The sequence below is a fragment of the Mytilus trossulus genome, chromosome 14 (genome assembly GCF_036588685.1).
Source record: "Mytilus trossulus isolate FHL-02 chromosome 14, PNRI_Mtr1.1.1.hap1, whole genome shotgun sequence".
Taxonomy (NCBI): Eukaryota; Metazoa; Mollusca; class Bivalvia; order Mytilida; family Mytilidae; genus Mytilus; species Mytilus trossulus.
In genome coordinates, this window is record NC_086386.1 from 26300245 (window position 1) to 26320903 (window position 20659).

The 20659-nt window shown below is 31.8% G+C and overlaps 1 protein-coding gene across 4 annotated transcripts in view; it reads left to right on the forward strand.

Moving 5' to 3' along the window:
* Window positions 1-6562: 6562 nt before the first annotated feature.
* Window positions 6563-20659, forward strand: part of LOC134697387 (uncharacterized) — a 49448-nt gene continuing 35351 nt past the window's right edge. For 2 of the 4 annotated variants that reach the window (XM_063559641.1, XM_063559644.1), the window contains exons 1-2: window positions 6563-6671; window positions 11733-11811. The gene's annotated coding sequence lies outside the window, so the exon portion shown is untranslated. Of the gene's footprint in view, window positions 6741-6871; window positions 7240-11732; window positions 11812-20659 lie in introns of those variants that run through there. The other 2 variants (XM_063559642.1, XM_063559643.1) reach the window with 2 other exon arrangements.

Here is a 20659-nt window from a genome sequence, read left to right on the forward strand (position 1 = left end):
AAAACTTAATTATAACCACTGAACCATGAAAATGAGGTCAAGGTCAGATGACACCTGCCAGTTGGACATGTACACCTTACAGTGCTTCCATACGCCAAATTTACTAGACCTATTGCTTATAGTATATGAGATATGGACTTGACCACCAAAACTTAATCTTGTTCACTGATCCATGAAATGTGGTCGAGGTCAAGTGAAAACTGTATGGCGGGCATGAGGACCTTGCAAGGTACGCACATACCATATATAGTTATCCTATTACTTATAATAAGAGATAATTTAACATTGCAAAAAATCTTAACTATTTTTTGAAGTAGTCATTGAACCATGAAATCAGGTCAAGGACATTGGTCATGTGACTGACGGAACTTCGTAACACGAGGCATCCATAAAAAAAAATCGGCATTTTTTCATTTGTAAATGAGTATAACTCTAGAATGACATAGGTGACGCTACCCAAATTCAAACTCAATTTGTGTTGTGTTTTGTGGAAATTAGGATAGTGTAGAAGGTCGATAATATTTGGCTGAGGCAAAGTTAAGTTTGCAAACGGAAACCAATTTTTCGGACTATGGACGGACAGACGAACAAGGGTTCCTCCGCTACGGCGAGTGCATAAAAACGTGACACTGAGCAATAAAACGTTAAAATGAGGTGACGGTCAACAAAATACCTGCGATACTAATGTACATCATAAAATATGTCCATACATCAAATATAGTTGACCTATTGCATATATAGTAGAATTTAGACCAAAACAGAAGGGCGAAGCTTAAACACAACCGCAGACGTCGAACTCTTGAACAGTTGGGACCAGTATGGACATAACATTCAAGCTTGATACATCTCTGAATTGGAATTATGATTAAATATTTGACACACCTTTTTGACACAGAATGAATGTGGTCTAATAAACTTAGAATTGAGCATATCAAAGAATGCCAAGAATTCATTTTTTGATGAATTCAGACAAAGTTAAATTTTGAACCCTTTTTACCTCAATGTGGACCAATTTGTTAACAGTGCCCAAAAGTCTAAATACATGGTTAGATTTTGAATTTCAAAGAACCCCATAAATTCATTTTTGTTGAACTCAAAAAAAGTTTAAATTTGGACACCAATTGGGACCAACTTGAATTCCGGGCCCTTAATCAAAAATGTGTAAGGGTTCCGCGGAACACAGTGTCTCGCCTACTTTTGCTGTAAATCGCGGGCTCAACAAAAATGAGGAAAAAAAATCAATAAAAATTTTCCTCTTGATAGCATCTTATGATTGTAAGAAGCTTCTGTCTAAGTTTGGTAAAAATCTAGGATAGTTAATAAATCTAATGAATGTTTTGAAAACTTTAACTGCAAACTGTATGTAATAATTTAAAGAAAATCTAAATCCATTTAAAAATAAAATACAGAAAAAATGGAGTTATCTTTTTACAAAATTTACTTCTGGATACTATTTTTTTTATCATAAATAAGCTTCTGTCCAAGTTTGGTACACACCCAGGATAGTTTAAGAAAGTTATTAAAATTTTAAAAACTTTAACCACAGAGTGAATGTAATGTTTCCCCGCAGAAAGACTAAGTCCATTTAAAAGTAAAATACGGAAAAAATGGATTTATATTTTTACAAAATTTACTTCTGGATACTATCTTATGATCATAAACAAGCTTCTGTCCAAGTTTGGTACACACCCAGGATAGTTTAAGAAAGTGATTAAATTTTAAAAACTTTAACCACAGAGTGAATGTAATGTTTCCCCGCAGAAAAACTAAGTCCATTTAAAAGAAAAATACGGAAAAAATGGATTTATATTTTTACAAAATTTACTTCTGGATACTATCTTATGATCATAAACAAGCTTCTGTCCAAATTTGGTACAAACCCAGGATAGTTTTAGAAAGTTATTAAAATTGTAAAAAACTTTAACCACAGAGTGAATGTTATGTTTCCCCGCAGAAAAAAAAACTAACGCTATTTATAGGTAAAATACGGAAAAAATGGAATTTTATTTTTACAAAATTTACTTCAGGATACTATATTATGATCATAAACAAGCTTATGTCCAAGTTTGGTGGAAATACAGTATAGTTTAAGAAAGTAATTAAAATTTCAAAAACTTTAACCACAGAGTGAATATTTGTTGACGCCGCCGACGACGGAATGTAGGATCGCTTAGTCTCGCTTTTTCGACTAAAGTCGAAGGCTCGACAAAAATCAAATAACACGTTTCGATTCAGCATATCAATGTACCCCAAGAATTCGTTTTATTTTTGTAAAAATCAAACTTAGTTTAATTTTGAACCCTTTGGACCTTAATGTAGACCAATTTGAAAACGGGACCCACTATTAAAAATATAAGTACACGGTTAGATTCGGCATATCAAAGAACCTCAACAATTCAATTTTGATGAAGTCAAACAAAGTTAAATTTTGGACCCTTTGGATCTCATGTGGACCAATTTAAAAACGGGGACCAAATTCCAAAAAACTTAATACACGGTTAGATTCAGCATATTAAAGAACCGCAAGAATTCTAGAATAAAACCCTATTAAAATTCGACAAGAAATAAGAAATGTATACAAAGTATTCAGTGATATGGTTTGCCTTAAATTAGTGGAGAATAAAGGCTTTTTCTCCTGGACAACTTTTTTCACAAACAGTGCAGTCTCGGCAGTAATTGTGCATGAATACACACCGAAAAACACTCATTTAATCAATTTCTTGCCTAAAATGACTATACATGTGCACATCTGAGGGTCTATTTATGTATCATCACTCACAAAATGGAGTCTTATTTTAAAGCAGGGTTTGACTCTTAAAAATGGGTCTGTTAATTAAAGTTTCAGTTAAGTTCATGGTTTATTTTAAATTTCCCAATTTGATGAAAACGACGCATATTTTCCCCAATAAAAAAGGGTAGAGGTAGTTTTGAAAAAAAACAACAATATCACTGGTATTAGAAAAGTATTGTTTTGGCCCCTAATTTCGAAACAGTTTTTGGTCATAACCCCCAAAATCAATCATAACCTTCCTTTTTGGTATGAAACCTTGTGGTACAATTTCAGAAAGATCCATACACTTACAACAAGTTATTGTCTGGAAACTAGAAACACTTATTTTGACCCCTCTTTGGTCCTTTGTTCCTAAACTGTTGGGACCATAACCACCAAAATCAATCCTATCATTTCTTTTGTGGTTTTAAACCGTGCGTTTAATTTTCATAAAGATCAATTCACTCAAACTTAAGTTATTGTCCGAAAACTAAATGTCTTCCGACGACGCTGACGTGATACCAATATACGAAAACAAAATTACTTTGCGGTTGTAAAAAAACTTTTACCTTTGAACCATGAAAAAAATGCCAATAATTCAATACACCAAATATAGACCTATTGCTTATAGTATCTGCTATATGGACTTAACCACGAAAATTTAAGTCAGACATGAGAATATTACAAGGTACGCACAAATAAAATATAGTTATCTTATTCCTCATCATAAGACGGTTTTTAACATTACAAAAAAATCTTCACTTTTCTTCAAGTATTCACTGAACCATGAAATATGGCAAAGGACAATGGACATGTGACAGACGGAAACTTCATAACATAAGGCATCTGTATGCAAAGTATAAGGCAACCAGGTATTCCATCTTCTAGAATATAAAGCTTTTAAGAATTAAGCTAACGCCGCCGCATGATCACTATCTCTGTGTCCAGATTTATGTGACAGAAGTCGCATGCTCAACAAAAAGTTCTTCCATGTATGGTTTAAATTAAAGAGAATAATAATAAAAAGTTTTCATTAAAATATCAATAACTTGTTTTGACCAAAAGCCGCGGAGGTTCGAGTACATATAGTTATCTATAGTGTTCCAACCTTTTTTGTACCTGAAAACTAAACTCGAACAAACACTTAATTTGAATCATCGGAACGCGAATTAAATGATTTCATTTTAAGATGATTTTTGGGGTGGGTGGGTGCTGTAATCCCTTGATTGATCTTACAAGTTGGCTGATTGTAGGTCACTTGTAGATATGGTATGTACACGGACGTCAAATTAAAAAAAGTTCGTGAAGTATGGTGTAAGAATGAGCCGCCTCATTTAGGACTAGGTGTTTTAAACAGCGCAAGACACATTTTTACATGTTGTACGATTTAGTCCCATGTCTGCGGATCATCAAGATTTTTCGTTCGATGGTGAGCGTGAAAATATACCGAGTGGTCAGTGGATCAGCTAGGACCAAGGTGGATCCTGATAGGACAGTCTCCGCCACCGGCCATTTCCGCATTTTCATGTTTTGCCTTCCTAATTTTTGTCGATTTCAAACCTGAACAAAAATGCATTGATAGTTTCAAAGTCGCCTGCCTGTCATGTACCACCTAAATTCGCCCTCTAATGTCAATAAGAACCCAAGCACAAACCATTGCCAATGAAGCTTGAGACTGAAGCTTTACAAAAATGATAAAATTCAACTGTAAAATGCAACATATATGGGAAACAAGCGACACGTTTTGTGTTTTATGTGTGCATCGGCACAGCAAACAATATAAATGCATGGGTTACTTTCAGGCCCGTAGCCAGGAATTTCCAAAGGGGGGTTCGTTTGACTCACAAACTCGACTTTAACAGTCACAATTCGAACAGAACATCGACTTTAACAGTGCTTAATAGTTTTCAAGGGGGGGGTTCGTCCGAACCCCCCGAACCCCCCCCTGGCTACGGGTATGACTTTCTGTGATCTGTTTGTAAACGCGACCAAGGTATGGCCGCAAACAATCATTGTACGGTCCACAGACGAATTTTTCTTCTGTTTGAAGCGATGGTGTTCTTTTTTTTTTTACAATATATTCTTAATATTTTACTTTGTTCACTTATCAGAAATGGTTTTGTTCTTACAAATACGATATTACAACAGAAGTTGATGTATGTGCTTCCCCTATTTTCTTATTTTCCAAGACGATTTTAAATGTAATAACTATTTTTAAAATTTTGATGAAAATATTTGATGGATTTGATGTAGATTTTCGTTCTTTTGCTTTTTCATCAATAGGGTAATGGTTACCTCCCTAATTTTTGAAATACAACCATAAAGTCTTAACACCAATGACCATTATCTTATAAAGTGCATCATCCGGCGTTGTTCTACAGTCTATTTATTGGTTGTACTTTATTTACAATGGTTTACACCAAATCTAACTTTTATAACACGATTGTTATGGCCTATTAACTCGTGACCAAGATTTTAAAGGTTAGATGATAGAAGGGTGCTCTTTCCGTTTTTGTTATTGACGGTTATACTCTAGTTAATTGTATTTGCCGCTTTAATCTTTAAATATATATGATTAACGAGGCTTAGTGAGTTACGGTATATATAATAATATATTCGATCTCAGAACAATAGATTTTAAAATTTCCTCTTTATCATCATAAGATTAAATGCTTCAAAATTTCACAACTTTTTAGTGGATCCTAGTGTAATGTTAAAATGCCGGGAGAAAAAAATGGAAAGAAAAGTCGTTTACATCCCGACGGGCGGAACCAACAGCTGCCATGGTCGATGCTTTGATGTCACAATGTGTTGTGAAACAAAACCTGTTCAGATTTAAATCAGGAAATGCTCGTAAAATCTGTAGCAAAAATTATAGTCACACGATTTTTTAAGGTAAAATGTTCACGATTTATCAAAATTATTTTTAAGATACTTTAATAGCCCCCTCGGTCGAAAGCTCGAAATCACAAGCTCATATCAATACTACCAGTATTATGAAAATTCTATTTATTTGCAAAACGCGAAATTAAAAATGCCGAATTATATTGAAAATCTGTTCCTTCCTGATCTAATTTATTGTTATTCCAAATTCTTTAATGAACCTGTTCTTCTTAATTTCTGAAAAAAAAGGTAAACATAATAGTTTTAAACATAATTTCACAGTAACGTGTCAAACGGCTGTCTGATCAGTATTACATCATTTATTGGTTAATCCAACATGCATCACTTAAAAAGCTCAAGGTCAATGAAATACTTTAATTCAGACATATTGTTATCGTTGCATGTAATTGCTGTGCATTAATGAACTTCATCGTACATTTGGGACAAAATTCACGGCGAATGGTTACCGTCACTGTTATGACAACAACACTGTATCGTATATTTGTAAACATCAAGTGGAGTTGTGACTGTGTTATGCTAGACCACACCTTTATCGTTTTCTTCGCAATATGATTCAAATAAGAAACCCACTCTAACAAACAATCAATTAAAATCAATAGTAATCAATAGTGTTACTACGATCATTTGATTGATTCGTATATGTATGTGATATATATCAAATCTCTGAAGTCAAAATCTTTGTTTACAGTATTATAATTAGGTCAAATTACATTTTTATCTTGCATTAAAAATATGGAACAGTTTACGATGATTTAAACAACTTTCACAATGTTATACTTGTATGAAATCGAAAGAAATGTTGTCATCATATAAATATACTTGTACTTACCAGCTTTCAAAATATGATAGAGAATGGTCAGGAACGTAGAAATCGATCATAAAAAGCTAACAGCTAAGGTCATGTGATAATCCACTGAACACGTGGCCGTTTGTCGCGCGGATATTTCCCATGTTGCATCGCGTCCTCATGCATTTCTACCCATAATGGCGGAAAAATGTAAGTTAGGATGAAAATAAATTCCTCCTTATTTTAGTTAATCGAAGACTGGAGTTAAGTCCCACTATCGTTAGTATTATCGTTTGAATGTATATTAAGTATCTGAAATTAAGTCAAGTGTGAAAATCTATCTTTAAAACCCGTGTTACGGCGGAATAAATGCAAAACTTAATTTTCTGTAGCAACGCTATTAATACATAACGTTTTGTGGTAAAGCTTAAGAATCGCTAAATAGTACAATTTTTCGAAATGTAATTAAGAGCGTGTGTTTATTTGATATCAAATTATCATATAGAATAACAATTTGACTTTGTTATTGATCACGGAAATAATATATTTTTAACGGAATATGTGCTTAAATACCTATGACCTTGACGGTGACAAGCGAGACAGTTAAAAGCTGCATTAAGCAACACGAGTAATCATATGTATAATCAAGTAAGATTTGCAATTAACTGGAGTATGATATACATAAAGGCTTACAGTGTTTATATAAATAAACGTTCGTTATTACTTCCGGTCAGTTTAATGTATGAACGGAAAGTTTAATAAACAGAACACTATTCAGGTTAGTTGATAATGACCTTTAAAGGACGAACAATTTTTTTATGTTATCCATTATTTTGATTTTGCTAACATTGTATGATATAGTATACACAAGCTAAAATACAATCCAAACTCCCTAAGGTAACTGTTACCTGGCAGAATATCATGTTATGTATTTATTGTATTGAAAATACTTCATTATTAACTGAATAAAACACAAACAAGAGACATTCATTGTAGTCTCGTTAACAGACTGCCTATCCTTTGTCCAAAATGATAATGTGAAATAAAAAAATATTGTAAATACTGACCCCCCTTTTCCTACATGTATTTGTTGTTACTGGCTAACCTACAAGTATGCACTATACATTCTACAGTGCTGTTGTGTGTGTATGTATTTATCTCCTGCAGATGCTTTTGGACAAATTTTAAACAACATATTTATGGCATGTATATTTAGTTTGTCAACCTAATGTATTACCATGATAACAAATGTATAAGCTGTTTCTATAGGTTTTGGAATAAAGTATTATTATTATTATTTACATTTATATTTTCCAGTACGTATATTTTATAAATACGAATAGAAATTTCTCGGGTTCTTTTAGTTTTCTCTAAAATAAAATATTACGCACTGTATGACAATCAAAATTTGTAAAATGAATAGCAGAATACATGTAACTGTGTACACCTGGTCTATAAATTACAATCACAATGGCATTTAATATTATAAATGATTATTAAATATATTATGATGTTTCTTTATACCTCAGAAACATCTTCTAATTGTCTTTACTAATTACACATAATTCCATCAACTTGTTCATGGTTTAACTTTCTATGGCTTGCCTGGTTGTGTGTAGTGTAAATTGTTTCAAAAGATTTTAATTTATATTTTTTTGTTGTATTTTGAAAATAAGGAGATGTGATATGACTGCCAATAAAACATCAGTTACTTAAGAGACCAAACAACACATGTTAACAATTAAAGGTTGCTTTTCCATGTTTTCAGCTCACATCCTTTCAAAATTGAGCAAAACTTATGCTGCATAGGAAATTAAACGTATCAGACAAATCAAAATGCTAAACAATTTAAATAAGAAAACCAACTGGCAGATGTATTTACAAGTCAACAAAATGTAAAACAAGCATGATAAAGAGCAACTAACGATAATTGTATGCAGCTGATAGGGGACAAGAAAATGCAAAATGTGCAGGGACAATCATATTGAAAGAGCCCTGAACTTTCACCTATCCTGTGATAGTAGTGAAACAAACATGAAAAGTAATAAAACTGCACAATATAACAAATTAAAAACATCAGTTGAAAAGGATTTTACATATCAAATCTTATGAATACAAGGCAAAACAAAACAAAAAGACTACTAACAAAAATTCATGATCTGAGAGTACTTGAGTTACTTAGCTAGTTCCACACTAAAAACAACTAATACCTAAATCTCATATATACATGTATATCAATGAAAGAATGTCAATCCGTATACATTCAATGGTCAAAGTGCATTTTTAAAAAAGTACATACTAAAAAGAGTTTTTCAGTGATACAGGTTAAATAACTCAAATTGTTTGTATTGGCTTATTTGGTTAAAATTATAACCATATCTTATTTTTGGAGGCGGGGAGGGGGGTGGTAAAGGGGGGCTTTTTTTTTCTCATTGAATTTATTTTAATATTTTAGAAAGGAGTATTAAGGCCTAGTTTTGGCCCAAGAAAATAAAATGTTTGATAACCATTTCAAATTGGCACATAATGTTTAGAAATGCATAGGGTAAAAAAATAATTATAAAAAACATAAAGATTTTTATCTGATGACGTCACAAATACATCATAATGTGTACTTTTTTTCAGAAAAAGGATGAAAAATACAGAACTTATGCAGTTTTCAATCTCTATTTCCGTTGTGGAAACATCCTGCGCAGCCGAGAAACAACAAAATAATTTAACAGAATCTTTATTATAACTATTGGCATAATCTCACCAAATATAAAGTTGTTTCTTGGGTGTGCACATACTTTTTCAATCTAAAATGCACTTAAAATTTGATGAAAAACAAGGAAAATCATGAGATTTAACATAATATGCAAATTAAGTCATGATTTGTTGACATGGTAACATGTTCAATGTCAAATTTGTTTTGTTATTCTTAGTATCTTATACCTAAGACAAGTTTTCAGTAATTTAAGAATATGTATGATAACTTTTAAATTTGTAGTATTTTTTGGGCCAAATATGGGCCTTATTGCCCCTACTCCTTTATAAGAAAACTTCTTTCAAATTTAATTTTTTTTGGGGGGAGGGGGGGGGGGGTCATCAATACGCACAAAAGCCCCTCCAAAAGGGGGGGGGGACAATTTGCAACAGAATAGTGTATTACCCAAAAGCAAAAACTTGAATATAAATTTAAATCATATTAATACCAATACTTAGTTATTTGACTACAGTTATTCTGTGTCAGAATTCAGAAACCTATTATGTGTCAAGTTTTTTAATTACAATACAAATTCAGACCTATAATAAGCGCGATATTGTGTCAATTTTTCCCCCAACTGTTCAGGGTTGGACCTCTGCGGTCATATTTAGCTGGGCTAGGCAAAGCAGTGTCCATTTTTGCCTCAATTGTTCAAGGTTGGACCTCTGCTGTCATATTCAGCTGCGTTCTGTAAAGCAGTGTCCATTTTTGCCTCAACTGTTCAGGGTTGGACCTCTGCGGTTGTGTCTCTATATCTAGGGACCCATTATAATTATACCCCCGCTTTAAAAAAGGGGGGTATACTGTTTTACCTCTGTCTGTCCGTCCCATGAATATTTTTCGTCGCATTTTTCTCAGGAACTACAATACAAGTATTTCTGAAATTTGGTTTCAGGGTTTATCTAAGTCAGCTATACCGTGTGATGCGTTTTCAGATTGATCACTTGAAAACTTCCTGTTTACCGAACTCTTGTATGATTTTACACATGATAGCCAAGTTGAAAATTTTCGTCACACTTTTCTCAGGAACTGCAATACAAGGATTTCTGAAATTTGGTTTCAGGATTTGTATAAGTCAGCTATACAGTGTGATGCGTTTTCAGATTCATTACTCGACAACTTCCTGTTTATCGAACACTTGCATATTTTTACACTATTTTTTTTTTCATCGCATTTTTCTCAGGAACTACAATACAAGGATTTCTGAAATTTGGTTTCAGGGTTTATCTAAGTCACCTATACCGTGTGATGCGTTTTCAGATTGATCACTTGACAACTTCCTGTTTACTGAACACTTGTATGATTTTACACATGATAGCCAAGTTGAAAATTTTTATCACACTTTTCTCAGGAACTGCAATACAAGGATTTCAGAAATTTGGTTTCAGGATTTATATAAATCAGCTATACCGTGTGATGCGTAGATTCATCACTCGACAACTTCCTGTTTACCGAACACTTGTATGATTTTACACATGATAGCCAAGTTGAAAATTTTTGTCACACTTTTCTCAGGAACTGCAATACAAGGATTTCTGAAACTTGCATATTTTTACACTATTTATATTATCCACTTGCGGCGGGGGTATCATCAGTGAGCAGTAGCTCGCAGTTTCACTTGTTTCATACTAAATACTTGACATGTATATTTACTTACACCAGAGGGGGTGTCATAACGTGTGTACAACTTCAGAGTTTAAGATCAAAAACTTTGGTTTCAGTTGACGACCCCATGTCTTATGGTAAAGATCTTGTCCGCTATATATATCTGGAGAACCGTTATGATTTCAAAGTTTATACTTGACATGTATATTAATTATCAACAAAGCTTCAAATCTATGTCCTTTCTTTTCTTTGCACTGTTCTCTATGTGTTGACTGCACATCTTTGAGGAAATAATTGTGTTGTCAAAAACCATCTGGAAGACCAAACAGTGGAAATTGTATTTCTACTTTTTGTTACAAAAATGTAATGACATTGTTTCTTATTTGGCAATCTGATGAGTCAAGCCCTTTCCAACTGATTTGCTGTATAAAAAGGAAACAGACTTGAAAATACAACAGGCTACAGATTTGAGTGTCTTGGCCTCAATTAACAGATTTGAGGTTGTACAATGTCAATGGGCCACATATTTTAGTGTCATGATTTGATGAAAACAGATCATAGGAAATTAAACTCCAAGATGTGAACCAACGCCTGTGTGAATCATTTTCGATAGAGTCCCTGAAGTGGAAGATCATAGGAAAGTACACAGATTTAAGGCCTGACATAGATTTTACTCTTATACATATCTATGTATTTACTAGGTAATTTGGTATCAGATGATGTGGTATGAGTGCCAATGAGCATGATGAGACACCTCTCCCTCCAAATCACAATTTGTAAAAGTAAACCATTATAGGTCAAAGAATGGTCTTCAACACAGAACCTTGGCTCATACTGAACAGCAAGTTATAAAGGGCCCATACAAAATTACTAGTGTAAAACCATTCATTTATACTTATTCACTTTTTTGTTTGTTTCAGATCTGTAGCAGTTTAAGAAGAACCGATGTAGATATATGTATATAGTTGACCATGCTTAATTCCAGAATTATTGCTACAGGTATATATATGGTTTCATTCATGTTTGTTAATTTTAACACATTTAGTTGGACATTTAAAATGATTTTATATAAAATTGGGTATAGAAATGGGGAATATGTCAAAGAAACAACAACCCAACCAAAGAGCAGGTAAGGAAAGTCAATGTGTTCTCAATTCATGGAGAACATCCTGCACCCAGGTGCTGGCCTCAGCTTGCCCCTCAATGAAAAATGTGTACTAGTTCAGTGAAAATGGATGTCATACTAAACTCTTAAACCAATGATAAAAAAATACAAGACTAACATGACTAACAAAGGCCAATGGCTCCTGACTTGGGATATTATAAAGAACAGTTTTGAAGATAGTAAATTTGTTGAAAATTAATGTACCATATAATATGTAGAAAAGTTGCATGTCATAAAGGGATTATCATGAGTATAACCTGCCTTTTATCACTATTATTTCAAATAAAAAAAACTTGGATATTTGAATGCATGTTTACTCATATATATCAAAATCTATAATAAATTTGTTTTTATAAAATTGTGAAAAAAGGAACAATTCATCTTAACCAAATATTGACACCTGAGTAGCCTCTTTAATTATTTTTGTCAGGACATGTTTCAGATTTGAAATCTGGTTAACCTTGAATTATTTGATTATTAGAAAAATTAAAATCTTCAAACCATTTTTTTTGAGCCTTCAACATTTTGTTGTGGAAGGTAAACAAGGATTGCTCATTCTCCTGGAGCCATTTACATATGGGTTCAGTATTAGTCTGTGGAGTCTTTTAAAGGCATCAATAAAATTGTCAAATTTTCCTGTTTTTTTTTTCTTTCTAGTTTCCAAACAATCATGACAATAACTTGATTCAGTGTATGGATCTCTCTGAAATTGTACTACAAGGTTCAATACTGCTATGGAAAGCATGGAATTGAGTTTAAGGGTTATTGCTTCAAGGGGGTTTTTAAAGTTGGAGGGGGAATTTTTTGTTAATTGCCCAAAAAGAAGCATGTTTCCAGTTTCCAAGCAATCATGACAATAATTTGTTTTTCAGTGTATGGATCTCTCTGAAATTGTACTACAAGGTTCAATACTGCAATGGAAAGCATGGAATTGAGTTTAAGGGTTATTGCCTCAAGGGGGTTTCTAAAAGTTGTGGGGGGATTTTTTGTTTACTATTTTTTGAAGAGCTTCCTTTTTTTTAAATTTTCAAATTTCGAATTTTGAAAACTTTCAAGAAGAAATCTTCAATTGCACAATGCAATACTAATTGCACAGTATTGTACAATAGATTTGTTAGATCTTTGACCACATTAATTAAAACCTATATTATGTCAAAAATTTGATCACAATCCAAATTCAGACAGAATCAAATTTGAATATTGTGACCAAATTTGCCCCAACTGTTCAGGGTTCAACCACTGGTATCGTTTAAAGCTGCACCCTGCGGAGCAACTGGTTATAACATATCTTATAAAGTATATAAGATATCTTATGAAGTTTATAAGATATCTCATATAATTCATAAGATATCTCATATAATTTTCTTTATAAGTTATCTTATATACTTTATAAAATATCTTATATAATTTTCTTTATAAGATATCTTATATAGTTTATTTCTCATATTATTTATAAGATATCTCATATAATTTTCTTTATAAGATATCTTATATACTTTATAAGAAATCTTAGATATTATATGAGATATCTTAAAGGTTTTATAAGGTATCTTATATAAAAATTATTTATAAGATATATATCTCCTGAAGTTTATAAAATATCTTATATTAATAATTGCATTGAAAATCAGAGTCTCCCTTTAAGGTGGTACCCAACACTTTCACTAAAATTAATTTGGCTCGTTTAATTTTCATAAAATTTTTACAATGTATTTACTTTGACCCTTTCACAAAAATATAAAAATTATGAAAATTTTTAACCAATCGTTTTGTCAAAAATATTACACTGGTTATATAGCAGTTTGACAAACACCAATTTTGATCATTGAGAAGCTTAATATTCCCTTTGAAACACAACGTAATCAAAACGTTAAGCAGACTTTACAGAGTTATCTCCCTGTAGTGTTAGGTACCACCTTAAATCAACCAATCAAAAAATTTTAATCTAGGCAATACACATTACGGCCTAGCCAAGATCAGATGTGCATTTCATAGTGGGTCTATGTTATAGGCTTGTAAAGACAAGAAGATAACCTTTGAATAAGTAACAAATCTTTGAACTGATAAAGAGAATGTAGGGTTACACAATGAATATCAAATATCATGTATAGGTGTTACCGTTTTAAAATAAAACACTAAAATACACGCTGAAAATGGGCAAAATTTCACGTTATATTGTTTCATTTAAAATTTCACTGTTTTTATCAATTGATAGTTTTTAAGTGAACTTAATTTGAACTACATTATTGGTTCACTGTTATAGACAATTTATTCATCTTTCTTTTACTGATTGTTGCAACAAAAAATCTCCAGTGGTTACAAAGTTACGATAAAAAGTTGGACACTATGTGCTTGTTATGAAATTTTGTACTTTTGTTTTTAGCTTACTCAGTGTAGTGATAAAAGAGAAAAATAAATCAAATTTATGCTATTATGTATTAAGTTTTCTCTTCTAGTATATACATTATCAAAAACTACCTCATATATCAATATTGCAGTACCCTAGCTGGAGATATATACCATCAAAGTTGGATATACAAATAAAGTGAAAGAATGTCTTGTCCGTAGACATGCATTCCCTAGTAAACTGGAAGTATAATAACATTAATGTTGCATTGCTAAGTTCCTGTTCTTTTGTAGATATGAAAACACTACTAACATTTTTTTCTACCATCTATTAATAGAGGAAAAATTTCAAAAATATGTCAGAATGTCTTGTCCGTAGACACATGTCTTGTCCGTAGACATGTCTTTTTATCAATATTGCTTGGCATTATGGGTCAAAATTAGTCCTATGTGTTGTTTAAACATAGAAATATCTTATTTTTTGATAAATAAATGGTAATTTAAGTGTACTCAATTTTTGTAAAATTACTTCACAGGAGTGGATTTTAAAAAGTGGCAGATTATTAGTCATAAAAAGCATACCTTATCTTACTTCAATATTGTTGATTCCAATTGCTGCATACCTTAAAAGATTAACTAAATCAAATGAAGAAAAAGTAATTCTCTCTCTCTAACTTTATCTTTTGCGTTTCAGTATTAACAGCAGACGGGGAATTGTCTACGGACAAGACACTTGTACATAACAAGTATTAAATTCAATTATTTGAACTTAAATCTTATTTATAGGTGATGAAAGTTATCTATTCAAATTAAAACTCAGTATTTTCAACATAAATATAGTCACAATTAGTTCTAACAGATTTTTTTTTCAACTGAAATTGTCTTGTCCGTAGACATTACCACAATATATTTGTATCCAACTTCCTTGAGTTCAGCCTAATTTGAAAGGTAACATGCATGTTATTTTTTCAAGAGAACACATTTAACTATATCAAAATTGAGTTTTAGTAATAGTTTGATTGTTTTAAACATTCAGATATATGGATTTCTGTAAAAAGAATGTGTCTTCATTTTGGCTTAATCAATAAATTATTGAGATATATAAAGAATTATGGGTACAATTTTATATTTTCCAAAATTTAAAAACACAGATTAACATTTAATTGGTAACTTTTAATCTTAACTATAACAATCATCTTTGAAAGCATGTAATTGAATATCAATAAAATGTCTTGTCCGTAGACATTATCAAAATGTGTTTGTTTTCATTTTTCTGAAAGTTAAGCATCATTTGATAGATAAACCTGATAAAATGTGTGGTTTTTTTTCAAGAGAACACTTTCAGCTATATCAAAATTAGGTTTTAATAACACATTTCATTAATTATGAATACAATGTCTTGTCCGTAGATAAAACATATGAATTGTATTGCTAAGTTTGATTACTTATTGTAAGAATATGAATCAAGTTATTTTAATGTTCTATACACCCAAAGAAAGGTTTTTTTTGGAAGTTTTGTTATTTATAGATAAGTTTAGATACAGTTTTATCAGATAAGATTAATAATCAAAGAAAGCTACTGTTGTTTGAAATAACTGTGAGTTAAACATGTTCTTGTCCAATTTTTTTTCAATTAAAATGTTTGATATTCAATAATTCTAAACATATTTTGTTGTCTTTGTCATTGACCAAAAATCTGACACTGTTGACCATGTCTTAAAGGCAACCATTAAAGAAAATTATACAGTTTTTAAAAACCATTTATTTGATAAAAATATTAAATATTTCTTCCAAAAACTGCATGAAAATATATAAATGCTTCCAGTGTTAGCCTAACAATGGCAATTTTTCATAATTTAAACCATTTTTGAACCAAAATATCACAAGAGTTTTTCCCTGAGGTGATACTCATTTTTGACTTCATGTGAAACACAAAATGCACATCTGATCTTGGCTAGGCCGATTAGTTTATACATGAAGAGTATCCCTAGATCATCGAATTTGTAAAAGAACTTGATCTTTGTTCAAGTCTGCATCTTGTATACACCTGTGGGACTTCTCCATAGCAACGCTAATGACCGACAATTATCTGTTGTTTTCTCGATCACCATCATCCACCATTTCTAATTTTCTGCGGTTCTGATATAGTGAGCGTTTGTTTATTAAAAATAATGGTTGAAGTTGCTTTTATAAGATATCTTATAAAGTATATAAGATATATCTTATAAACTATATAAAAAAATATCTTATAAAGTGTATAAGATATCTGATATTTTATCGTATGTTGTTCTATGTTGTGATGTTATGCTATTGTTTTAGAAAAAGGGAGAAGGTTTGGATCCATTAAAATATTAATCCCGCTGCAAATGTTTGCACCTTTCCTAAGTCAGGAATCTGATGTACAGTAGTTGTCGTTTGTTTATGTAATATATACGTGTTTCTCGTTTCTCGTTTTGTTTATATAGATTAGACCGTTGGTTTTCCCGTTTGAAAGGTTTTACACTAGTAATTTTGGGGCCCTTTATAGCTTGTTGTTCGGTGTGAGCCAAGGCTCCGTGTTGAAGGCCATACTTTAACCTATAATGGTTTACTTTTCAAATTTTTATTTGGATGGAGAGTTGTCTCATTGGCACTCACACCACATCTTCCTATATCTATATGAGATATATATCTCATATAATTTCCTTTATAAGATATCTTAAAAATATTTTTTATATGAGATATCTTATATAGTTTATAAGATATCTTATATAGTTTATAAGATATATCTTATTAAGAAAATTATATGAGATATCTTATAAACTATATAAATTATCTTATAAAGTATATAAGATATCTTATAAACTAAATGAGATATCTTATATAGTTTATTAGATATCTTGAAGTTAGAATAAATAGTAAAACGGCTTGCCATAGACATGGTTAACATTAAGAGCCAATCTAAGGATCAAGTCTTTCAAACAATAAATGACTTTGTCATACTTTCATGGAGTTTTATAATCTTTGACAGAAGCTTTATTATAATCAGAATACAGTCTTCACAGCACAAGTTATTATGCCCCTGCCAAAGTGGAGGGGGCATTCAGTTTAACGTAGATTCAAATTGGTTTCTGTTCTCTAACTTGAGTTTCCCTCAACCAAATGTTATCAAACTTATACACAATGCTTATTTCCATAAAACATAGATATAGTTTGAATTTTGGTGAATTTTGCTGGCGTCACTTGAACTGTTCTAAAGTTATGCCCTTAATAAGTGGAAAGGTTGCAAAATTTATAGTTTCTGTTCTCTCAAATTAAGTTTGCCTCAACCAAATGTTATCAAACTTATACATAATGCTTATTACCACAAAATACATATCAAGCTTCACTTGAATCGTTCTAGAGTAATGCCCCTTTATAAATGGAAAATTGTCAAATTTTTAGTTTCAGTACTCCTAACTTAGTTTTCCTGAACCAAATGTTATCAGACTTATACACAATGCTTATTTCCACAAAATACTGATCAAGTTTTGAATTTTGGTGGGTTGAACCATTTTTGAATTATTCCCCTTTATAAATTATAAAAAATGCAAATTTTTCAGTTTCTGTTTTCTAATATTACTGATAAGTTGCCTCAACCAAATGTTATGAAACTTAAACACAATGCTTATTACCACAAAAAAACAGATCAAGAAGAATTTGGGAAGTGTCATTTTAACCATTATCGAGTTATGCCCCTTTATGAATTATAAAATCGCAAATTCTTTGGATTCCGTTCTGTAACTTAAGTTTGCCCCAACAAAACATTATGAAACCTATACACAATACTGATCACCACAAAACTCAGATCAAGTACAAATTATGGTAGCATCATTTTTATTGTTCTTGAGTTATGTCCATTTATAATGTTGTATGCATTTTTCAGGGTTCAGGGGTTAAAGTTAAATTTTTGGAGTTTTGGTCTTTCATCAGGGGTAGAATTTAAGCTTTTTAGTGTACTGGCCAGCCGGACCAGTGGACTTAAAATCTACTGGTATGTGTCAAAATTTACTGGTCTTGCAAAAATGACATTCATTTGGTAACCATTAAAAGATATGACATATGTTTAGTTTTATTTTCCTCAGTTGATTTTCTCTTCTTTATTCCAGTAGATTTTTGTGCTGTTCTGTTTGTTCAAGAGCAAGTACAAAAATCTTACTAAAAATTTGAAGATCCCGTTACAAAATACATTTCTCATCTAGGTCTGTCACTGCTAATTGTTCACATGTTTTACAATGCATTGAATTATGATTGACTTTACAATTAAACCTTTAACCATTCCAGATCTTTTCCCAGGATATCTTATATTATGTTTCCTTTTGTCAGTTTAAAAAATCTTCCTTTTGAATGTCGCTTTATTAATTAATTTGTTTTGCCTGGCGTTTTAACTCCATCCAAAAATTTACACATTTTGTGTTGTTGTGTAGTGCTCTCACCTAGGATATAAATTAAATACTTTTAAAATAGTACCCCAGTACCCTAAACATAATTTCTCATGTTTACTTTTTTTGTAAACAAACCGAGATAGAGATGCAATCAGTGATTTAAACGAAAAAAAATTCTACTGGTCCACCAGACCACCAGCTGACAAAATTTACTGGTCTGACACAAATTCTACAGGTCTCAGACCACTGGACCAGCGCCAATTTAGACCCCTGACCTGTCTTTTATTCTAATTCTATATGCAATAGGTCACTATATTTGGTGTATGTAAATAATTTATGATCTATAGTATTTCAGTTGTGCAGGTTTTATTTGACCTTGACCTCATTTTCATGGTTTAATGCTAAATGTTCAGTATTTCTGTTTTGGTCTGTTTTTATACGACCGCAAATTTTTGTAGTCGTATATTGGTATCACGTCGGCGTCGTCAGCGTCATTCTAAGACGGATGGTTTCCGTATAATAAACTTAAGAGTTTTGGTCCCTAAGGTTTAGGAATTAGGGGCCCAAAGGGGCCCAAAACAAGCATTTATCTAGTGTCAGGACATAAAGTTGTGTTAAGTATTTCAATTGTTCTGAATTTGTTCCACAATATTTAATACCATAAGTAGATGGTTAGGATATATTTAAAGGGTTATGGGGCAAACAGTCTAGGCCTAAAGGACCAAAAAGGGGCCAAAACAAGCACTTTTGTAGTTTCAAGTCAATAAATTGGAGTTGTCTTTCTTTGTCCAGAATGGTTGTTGAATCATCTAAAACCAATGCTCAATGAAATCTTTAAAAATTGGAGTTATCTTTCTTTTTCCAGAATAGTAGTTGAATCAATGCTATATACAATATACAATGTAATATTCGCCTTATTACCAACTGATGAATAAAAGCAATCTTTACCATTCAGTTATTACAAGCACTTTTGATTACCGTTCTAGGGTATTGAATATTGAGGAATTTTTTAGTGTCTGTTCTCTTAACGTAAGTTTGTCTTAATAACATGTGTATAAATGCTTTATTACCTCTAAAATCAGTTTAAGTTCATTTTTTGGCAGCTTAACTTTAACAGTTCTTGAGTTATGTCCCTTTATATTGTAATATGCTAGCGGGGCCACCATCTGTGTCTCTTTGAATACATTCCCCATTTATTTTTTTAGAAGTAACTATCAATTAATATTAATTTTAACCATGACTGTATTACATTTTATATTTTATTGAGTAGTTATAATTATTGTTGCAAACGCCATTAGAAATTTGAATTGAGATCATTTTTTGGAATAAGGGAAAAGGGGGAGGGGGAGGATTAATATCCAACAACAAAGTGAATTGCTCAAAAGGAAAAAAATAATTTTAAGTTCATTAGACCACCACATTCATTCTGTGTCAGTAACCTATGCTGTGTCAACTATTTAATCACTATCCAAATTCAGAGCTGTATCCAGCTTGAATGTAATGTCCATACTTGCCCCAACTGTTCAGGGTAAGACCTCTGCGGTCATATAAAGCTGCGCCCTGCTGAGCATCTGGTTCTTAAACTATAAGCAATTATAGGTCAACTAAATTTGTTGTATGAAAGAATTGATAGCTTTACATGTCTGCCTGGCATGGTTCATCTGACCTTGACCTCATTTTCATGGTTCATTGGTCAATTTTTATTTTTCTTAGTTATTAAAACATGGTTAATGTTAAGTTTATGTGACAGTTGTAATAAAGCTTTATATTTAGGACTATCAACATAATATCAATTATTAGTAAAGAAGGTGAGACATTCTAGTGTGTGTACTCTTGTTGGTCAATGTTTAGGGGGTTTCTTAGAAACTATAAGAAAAGGTAAACTCTATGTGGTGTATGGAATGATTGTAAGGTGTACATGAAGTTCTCATTT